Source organism: Lissotriton vulgaris, chromosome 3_1 (assembly GCF_964263255.1).
Source record: "Lissotriton vulgaris chromosome 3_1, aLisVul1.2, whole genome shotgun sequence".
NCBI lineage: Eukaryota > Metazoa > Chordata > Amphibia > Caudata > Salamandridae > Lissotriton > Lissotriton vulgaris.
Window position 1 is genome coordinate 1,608,599,969 of NC_141689.1, and position 9,846 is coordinate 1,608,609,814.

The following is a 9,846-nucleotide window of genomic DNA, read 5'->3' on the forward strand; positions in this document are numbered from 1 at the left end:
TTTTAAAGGAGTACAACTTAGGAAGTTAACACTTAATTAGTAATACGTGCCCTGAAGTAAATTTGCATTGTGTTCTATTTAAAGGGCAAGTGTTAGTATAATGCCATGTGCATACATACAATGCGTTGCTCGGTTCTTGTCTTATTATTATTATTATTATTATTATTATTATTATTTAATTTTTTATAGAACGCGTAGTCACCCGTAAGTATCCCAGCGCTAAAATCAGTACAACTGGAAGTTGACAGGGGGAGGGGAAAGACAGTTTAAGGGAAGAGGTGGGTTTTCAGTTGCTTCCTGAACCGTAGGTAGTTGGATTTGGTTCTCAAGTGGTGCGGTAAGGCGTTCCAGAGACGTGCGGTGTGAACCGAGAAACGTCTTCCTCCTGTTCAGGCCTTCTTAATTCTGGGGGTAACAATGAGGTGTTTCTGGTCCGAGCGGAGGGATCTCGGGGCTTTGTATGGTTTGATGAATTTTTTTAGGCTTGGGGGGCCATTGTTTTGGAGCAATCTGTGAGCAAGGCAGAGAGCCTTGAACATCACCCGTTCTCTCACCGGAAGCCAATGGAGACACTTTAGCGCTGGTTTGGCTGAGGCTCTGGCGGGGGTGTTAGTAAGGATCCGGGCAGCAGCATTTTGGACCCTTTGTAGTTTGTTCAGGGTTGCCTTTGGGGCCCCTAAGTAGATGGAATTGCTAAAGTCGAGCCTAGACAGAATCAGTCCTTGGATCAACAGTTTTTGGAAGTTGTGGGGGAGTAGGGGCAAGATCTTTCGAATAGACCTGAGCAGTCCAAAACACGTCCCGGCTACCTTTTTTGCCTGTGTTGTAAAAGATAGTTCCTTATCGAGCCAGACACCCAGGCTTTTTACCTCTGGTTTCGGATCTGGGATCGGGCCTAAACAAGGTGGCCAGATGTTATGAAGGAGGAGAATGTCAGTCTTTGAACCGTTGAGTTTCAGAGACGATCTATTCATCCATCCTTGTATCTGCGTCATACAGTTGTAAAGGTCCGCAGGTTGTTGTTTAGGATGAGAGAGGGACACCACTAACTTAGTGTCGTCAGCATAGCATAGCTGACGATGCTCACTCCGAACGGGATAACAACCTCCTCCAATGGGGACATGTAGATGTTAAATAATGTGGGGCTCAGGGAGGAGCCCTGAGGCACACCACATTGGAGGGGAGTGTCGGAGGAGCAGGTGTTATTCTCCCAGATTTGAAAGGAGCGATGACTCAAAAAGGACGATATCCAGGACAGGGCAGTTCCTTCAACACCAACGCTCATGAGTCGTTGGATAAGGAGCTGATGGTTGACGGTGTCGAAGGCCGCACTGAGGTCGAGGAGGATCACTGCCACTGATCCTCCTTCGTCTAAGAGTGCTCTAGCCTCCTCCACCGCCATGAGAAGGGCAATGTCGGTGCCCTGCCCGGGGCGGAAACCTGTCTGCGAGTTTTTTAGACGGTTGTTGTTCTCCAAAAATTGTGAGAGTTTTCTGTTCACAATTTTTTCCCCGATCTTGCTTGTTCCCGGGAGAAGGGAGATTGGTCTATAGTTCGCCAGGTCGGCAGGGTCAAGGGAGGGTTTTTTTAGAAGTGCCTTGACGACTGCCGCCTTCCAACTGTTATGTTAATTGTTATGTTATGTTATGTTAATTGAATTTTTTGAGCGCACAGCTGCCCCAGCAAAGGGGCGTCCCGGCGCTATATGTGGAAAGATAACATAACTAACAACACAGACAAAGTAGGGGATAATTAATAAGACAGAGGAAAAAAATAAGTTTTAACAGCTTTCCTGAAGGCCAAAAGGTCTTCTAAAGAGCGAATGTAGACAGGGAGTGCGTTCCACAGTTTGGAGGCCAGCACCGTAAACGATCGGCCACCTAGTCTACATTTTTGGAAACGAGGAACAAGTGCCAGATTTTGGCCGGCAGAACGGAGGCTGCGCGCAGAGGTGTACAGAGTCAAGAGGTGCAGGAGGATGGTGGGAGTGTCAGTTTTAAGAATTTTAAACGCAAAACAAAGGGTCTTAAACTCTATGCGTCTAATTACTGGTAGCCAGTGCAATTTGAAGATTGTACTGCGGGCTGAGCAGAAACACGGCAAGCCCACCAGGGCCCTGGCTGCCGCATTCTGCACCCGTTGGAGTCGCAGGACTTCCGCCTGGTTGGCGCCCAAAAACAGTGAGCTCGCGTAATCGAGCCTCGATAATACGCTAGCTTGAATCACCATCTGGCGAGTGGGGGCATCAAAAAACTGGGGGGGGGGACTCCTTGTTGGAGGGAGGCGTTGATGAGGTGAGTGAGAGAAGGAGCGATCGAGGGTGCTACCTTTTTGAGAATGCGTAAAGGGGCCGGGTCCCTGGGGGATCCGCTTTTATTGACTTGCAGCGTATCTTCGACCTCTTCAACTGTCACCTGTCCCCAGGAAGTGAGGCATGGGAGAGTCAGAGGGTTGCTGGCTTCTCTCTCCTCGCTCGAGCTTGTGGATGGAATGGAGTCAAGAATTTTTTGGCTCTTGTTCTGAAGTGACAGCAGCTTTAAATAAAAATAAATTGCTGATTGCCCGTGCAGTGAGGTATTTGAAGGCTGGCACAGTTGAGGGGTAAATGAGCACCCCCAACTCTACCTTGGCACAGAGCGCCATCTGCACACCCCTGTTAGTGCCTGCACTCTACTACTACTACTACTACTATAGTGATTTATATAGCGCACGGCTGCCTCAGCAAAGGGGCGTCCCGGCGCTGCGGAAGGACAGAGTACAGTGAGGTGGAGACGCTAAGGAGGGAACTATTGTTGAAAGAGGTGTGTTTTGATAGCCTTTCTGAAGACTAGGAGATCCTGAATCCCGCGGATAGCTTCAGGGAGACTGTTCCATAGCTTGGCCGCTAGGAAACTGAAAGAGCGGCCGCCCACTCTAGCCAGTCTGGTGCGGGGGACGATCGCAAGATGCTGCCCCTCTGACCGGAGTAATCTCCTAGGGATGTACTTTGACAGAAGTGGGCGAAGCATTGGGGGGGAGGAGGTTTTAAGAATTTTGAAGGCGAAGCACAATGCTTTGAACTGGACCCTTTTGCCCACCGGGAGCCAATGCAGTTTCTTCAAGGTTCCCGATATAGAGGAATGGCGCGGGAGACCAACCAGAGCCCTGGCGGCCGCATTCTGAACTCTTTGCAATCTAGTGATTTCAGCTAGGTTAGCTCCCAATAAAAGGGAACTCGCATAGTCCAGTCTGGAGAGAATGGTCGCCTGGATGATAAGTTGACGAGTGCGGCAATCAAAGAACTTCAGAATGGGCCTGATGTTACGCAAAACGCCAAAGCATGTGGCGGCAACTTTTTTGGTGTGGTGCGTGAATTTTAAAGCAGAGTCCACCCAAACTCCCAGGTTTTTGACACACTCCTTCGGCATAGGGGGAGGGCCTAGCACATCCGCCCACCAGTTGTCACCCCAGGACGAGGTGTTTTTGCCCAGGAGGAGAATCTCCGTTTTCCCGGCGTTTAGTTGAAGAAAATTCGCCGTCATCCAGTTGGTGATGTCGGTGAGTGTCTGTTTGAAGTGTTGAGCCTCCAGACCACTGTTGTCATTAAGTGACACCACCAACTGGGTGTCGTCGGCGTAGGAAACCAGGGCAAGTCCATTTCTTCTAGCTACCTCTGCCAGGGGGCGGACATATACATTGAACAGGGTGGGGCTCAGGGAAGAGCCTTGCGGCACTCCCTGTCCAATGTTATGTTCCTCCGAGATGTAAGGAGGGGTAGAGACTCTAAAAGACCTGTTGGAAAGGAAGTCTCTAAACCATTCCAGCGCTGGCCCTGTGATCCCAATCTCCTCCAATCTCGACAAGAGGACCTCGTGTGACACCGTGTCAAAGGCAGCACTGAGGTCCAACAGGACCAGTGCTGCCGTGCCTCCGGTGTCTAGGATGGTACGAAGGTCCTCTGAAACACTGAGCAAGGCGGTCTCGGTGCTATGACCAGCTCTAAACCTGTGTTGAGAGTCATCCAAGATGTTATTGGTAAGGAGGAAATCTGTCAGAATATTATTGACATGTGCCTCGATGATTTTGGCAGGCCAGGGGAGCAGGGAGATAGGTCTAAAGTTCTCAGGAAGCGAGGGGTCTAGAGTGGGTTTTTTCAGAATGGGAGAAACCCAGGCCTGCTTCCACTTGGAGGGAACTTTAGCAGTCAGAAGGGACCGATTGATGATTTCTCGGATGTGCTCAGTGATTGATTCATGGGCTTCGCGGAAGGTATCCGGTTTAAGGGGATCTGCCGGAGAGCCTGATTTGATCTTTTTGCAGATTTTTTGGAAACTCTCTCGCTCAAGCGTGGGAAAAGAGGAGAGAGAGGGCCTAGTAGGATCACTCTGCACCTGGGCCCACGAGGGATGATTCAGTGGGCCTGTAAACTGGCTGTCGCCTATGTGTAGCTGGCACATTCCAGCGCACTACCACCCTGCCAACAAAGACACTTCAATACAAGAAGTTCTTAAAATGGTTTCTGCTAACATGGCTGTCGTGTTTGTGAAACAGAAGTGTCTTTTGAATTAGCCCGTGAAAATACACCCAGCTTCTGTTTTTGCTGCACGTCCTACTGGTATTTCGTTATAATAGCCCCAGTATAGGCATGTAAAATGTAATATTTTATAGAGGAAGTGATGGATGCTCATCACTGTAAATTGATACACATCTCTCTTCTCTCTTGCGTTTGTTTTAAAAATCAGAAGAACAGTCCAAATACAGTGTCTTAAAGCACACTTTAATTTGTGTAGGAAGGCAGCGCACATTTTAGTAGATTGAACCACAGGCTATGTTGTCCATCACTTACTGAACACACAAGAAGGAATCCTTTTCCCCATTACTCAAAACACAGGCGGGTTATGGGAATGGTATGGACAAAAGTGTCCACATTGTTTGGCTTAGGTATTTAGATTCTAGTAGGTCAAAGAGGCAGGCCAGTTAAGCTCTAAAACCAGGGACACTCAAATCATGCGATTCTGCTGCTTATTCTGCATAATTATGGATTTGCCACAATTGCTATATAACCAGCCATCTGTTGCATTATGCATAGTAACAAAACTTTTGTTTTATCCATATCTCAAACTGTTCAAAAGTTACACAACAAAAATAAATGCAGCGACACGTGTTACCGCAGTAGAAAGTAGTTGTAAAGACTGGCTGTTCATCTTTCTGTAGCTTATTGCTGCATTTTGTTATGTTATGCTATGTTTTGTTATGCTATGCTATGTTTTGTTATGCTATGCTATTTTTTGTTATGCTTTGTTATGCTATGCTATGTTTTGTTATGCTATGCTATGTTTTGTGTTGTTATGTTATGCTATGTTTTGCTATGCTATATTTTGTTATGCTATGTTTTGTTATGCTATGCGAAGCTTTGTTTTGTTATGCTATGTTGTGTTTTGCTAGGCTATATTGTGTTTTGCTATGCTAACAAAAAAAAGCTTGGCATAGCATAACATAGCATAACAAAACATAGCATAACATAACACAACAAAACATAGCATAGCACAACAAAACATAGCACAACAAAACATAGCATAACAAAGCATAGCATAACGAAGCATAGCATAACAAAGCATAGCGTAACAAAGCATAGCAAAACAACGCATAGCATAACAAAACATAGTATAACAAAAAATAGCATAACAATACATAGCATAGCACAAAAAAACATAGCATAGCACAACAAAACATAGCATAGCAAAACATAGCATAACAAAGCAAAGCATAGGATAGCAAAACTAAACACTGCATACCAAAACAAAGCATAGGATGTGTTTTTAAAGTTTATTCCTTCTCTTGTTTTTAATATGATTGTCTTTTTAAAAAAAAAACACTGAAGTATATTTTAAATCGTGAATGATGTGTGTTTTGTTTTGTATGAATTATTGATATTGTATATTTATCGTACCGCGCCTTTTTTTGATATTGATTTATCGAAATAAAGTATTTTGACTGACTGACTGGCATAGGATAGCAAAACAAAATATAACATAACAAAACATAGCATAACAAATCACAACACATAGCATAACAAAACATAGCAAACCACAACAAAACATAGCATAGCTTAACGAAACACAACAAAACATAGCATAACAAAACATAGCATACCAAACACAACAAAACATAGCATAGCATAACAAAACTTAGCATAGCTAAACAAAGCATAGCATAATAAAACACAACAAAACATAGCATAGCATAACAAAGCATAGCATAACAAAACATAGGATAGCAAAACAATACATAGCATAGCATACAGCATCACTCCGCACTACCACAGCATCACTCAGGGGCACCACAATATCACTATGCGCTACCACAGCATCCCTGAACGCAACAGCATCACTCGTTCGCCATCACATCATTACTTAGCGCCACCACAGCATCAATCTGTGCAACCATTCAACAATACCTTGTTCAAATATGTTCTCTCAATGTTTCAAGCTTTATTACAAAGGTCACAAAAAGATGTTAATATTTCACTTTTGTTCTTGGATTTTCCTCACAATAAAATACACTCAACATAATCTTCACAAAAGTTAGTTACAAAACTTTAAGCTATTGCCATTATAAATTACAATAACTTATTTAATTTTTATATTGAAAAAAATTAAGCCATTGTTATTTGTAATATTAATACATGTGAGTCACGTAAATACAACACATATTGCATTAATAATGCTATAGGTGTCACATTTGCAAAAGTTATAACTATTGGCATTGTAAATGACAAAGCTATTAATTTCGCTATTTTCAAAAACAAACCATAAATAAAAAAAATTGTCATTTACAATGCCAATAGCTCAAACTTTCCTAATGCGAGACCTATTGGCAACGCCAGTGCTTGTTTAAATGTTATTTTCCCTCGTCGTCGTCTGTTGACTGCCCCACCCCGTCCTACCGCTCTTACCTGCACTGGCTGCTCCCGGTAGTTAGCTGCATCAGTTAATTTATCATTTATAATGAAGCTGAGATGAATAGGTTGCATTTGTATGTTCAACTGGTACTGCAGCGATTGTTTGACTCAGGCCCCTGTTGGCACAGGCTCAACCAGATTATTTTGGTGTGTGTACGTGCTGGGTTAGCTAATGAGGCTTCAGCTTGTTTTCCCGCGTCTGAATATGTTCCATCTCACAAACAGCCCTAAACAGCTGGATTGGTTCCACACCAGTAATGGAAATACTGGCCATTCCGGCATGTTCAGACAATCTCAAATTTGATTTGAGAAACCAGAATAATCTGATAGAAGGGAACATTTGCGTGGAACTGCGTTGGTCAGACAACCGTCTGTAACCTAACCTCTTGTAACCTTTTTTTAACTCCCTCCTACTGTCAAAGCAGAGAAGGAAGTCATGCGGTTTTTAACCATCAACAGTTTCTACACTTGGCCGGATGCACACATGTCAACGATTTTGCTGTTCCTTCTTTAAAATCCGCACAACTCGCAGCAATGCTCCTGAAAAGAGCATGAGAAACTTGATGACAATTATCTTTGTTATAAATGCAAATACAATTATAATTATAACCCTACCGACAGAGCTAGTAGTTTAATTAGTCATCAGTGCACAATGACAGATGATTACTCAGGTTGCGACAGCGCTCTGAAACCTACTCAGAATGGAATTCTGAACAGTAGGAAAATTATTACACACCATAAAAAAAGATGTAATTGCAACAGTAAATTTAAAAAAGTTGCAAAGTGTCATGGTTCAGAATTTGATAAATGAAGGAACAGTGTGGCTAGAAAAGGCATGATGTTATTTCGGTGCAACATTACCTGTGAGCGTTGTAAGTCTACCTGTCATTTCCTTTTCTGGGAGCCATGTTTTCGCCTCAATAAGGATTCTGGGCCTCTGTCCGTTTATTTGCAGGCAGCATTGCTTAATGAGCAAATCACTCGCCTTGAGCTATGTTGTGGCAGGTCTCTCAAAATCGACAAACAGAGCACCTGTAAATGAGATATTAGTACAAACTGATATTTACAGCACTACGAAGCTCTGTAGCACTAGACAATGAACATGTTGGAATGCCCCCTGCATGGTGTACAGTTATGTCCCCTGCGCTCAATACCCAACTTCAAGTAACTGTATTTTGGATTTTTGGCCCTAGCTTCAAGATAAACAGCTTGTGCGAGAGGGCCTAGGCGAGCCTTTGACAAGGGTCTCGTTGTGCACTTGTTTTGAACTTGGCGGCGTACATAAATTGAGCCCTCGATAGTGGCAGAGGACTCACAGGCACATGCATCAATGTAGGCTTTTCCGATTCCTTAATTGCGAATATTAAGGAATCGCAATTAAGGAATTGCAAAAGCCTATGCATGTAGGAATCGCTATAAAATTAGTGATTCCCAAACATTCCTTAATTGCGACTCTCAATTTGCGAGTCGCAATTAAGGAATGCCTACAGGCCCATAGGAATGAATGGGAGATTGCATTCAAAAGGACACCCTATTGCACCCCTGAAATTGCTCTGTGCACACATGTTGGGCGCACACATGCCCCAAGGGCATGTGTGTGTGTAACCTAAAACTTTGAAAAAAACACTTTGTTGCACTTTTCCCAGTTTTTGCAAATTACCATCAAGTTCAACTTGATGGCAGTTTGCGACCCCTCGTAGCAAAATCGCTATTCTAAAGTGGTTCTTGCATTGCATTTAAGGAATCGCAAATTGCGATTTCTTAAATGCAATCGCAATTTGAGAAATCACAATCAATTGCAAATTCTCAAATTGCGAGTGCCTTGAACCTTGATGCATCGAAAATGCCTTTTTGCGGGCGCAAACGGACGATTTTTGAGAATCGCACCGTTTGTCCTCACAAATATGGTTGATGCATGTGCTTGTCAGTGCTTTATTTGTACAATATGAAATGTGGGTGTCCAAAGTTTTTCTTAGATGCCTGCTGCAGGCGCTGCTGAGCTTTGGGTTTGCTGAATACTAAGGCTTTCTAAATATGATTCCACCTCTTGCCTCTTTCATCCATCACCATACACTTTTCTCCCCTCTATCTGACTCTTGCAGGTCCTATTTCATTTCTGCTTTCTCCCTTCATCACCATTTTTCAGTCATTCTCTCCCTCCTTTTATCTCACTTTTCTCCCTTTCTTTCTCTTGTTCTGAGACCCCAGGGCCCCACCTGCAACCACTAGCTAAAATTAAGCACTGATGAGGACTATTATCCTTATCACAAGCTCATGCATGAAGTGCATGGTGGCAGCATACCATGGGCCTCATTTATGACTTTTTGCCGTAGGGAAGCGCAGCAGGCCTTCCTGCTGCGCTTCCCTACGGCAAAAGAAAAGGGCAGAAATGCGCCGTATTTATAAGATACGGCGCATTCCTGTCCTTTTCCCCTGCGCCGGCGCACAATGGGCTGCCTTCGCCTGCGCAGGCACCCTTGCACAATGGTGCAAGGGTGCCTGCGTTGCGGGGAAGATTATTTTTGTACAGGAAGGGAAACCTTTCCGTACAAAAATAATCACAAGAGGCTTTTCCTCTTTCTATGTGTGCTGTAGAATGCAGCACACATAGAAAAAGGAAACACGAGGAGAATTAAAGACATTTCTCCCTGTTGCGCCTCACTTACGCCTCCCCTGGGGAGGCGTAAGCTTTTGGCACTGCTTCAGAGTTACGATTTCTCGTAAATCTGGGGCAGTGTCAAAAGGCCATGGATGTTGCTGGGAACGCCCCCAGCAACACCCATTGCACGCCCCTTTAACGCAGAACACTGCGTTAAAGGGACTGATATTTATCAGGCAGCAGTACGCCACAAAAACTGGCGTACTGCTGCCTGATAAATACCACGCAGGCTTCTGCCCCACGGAAC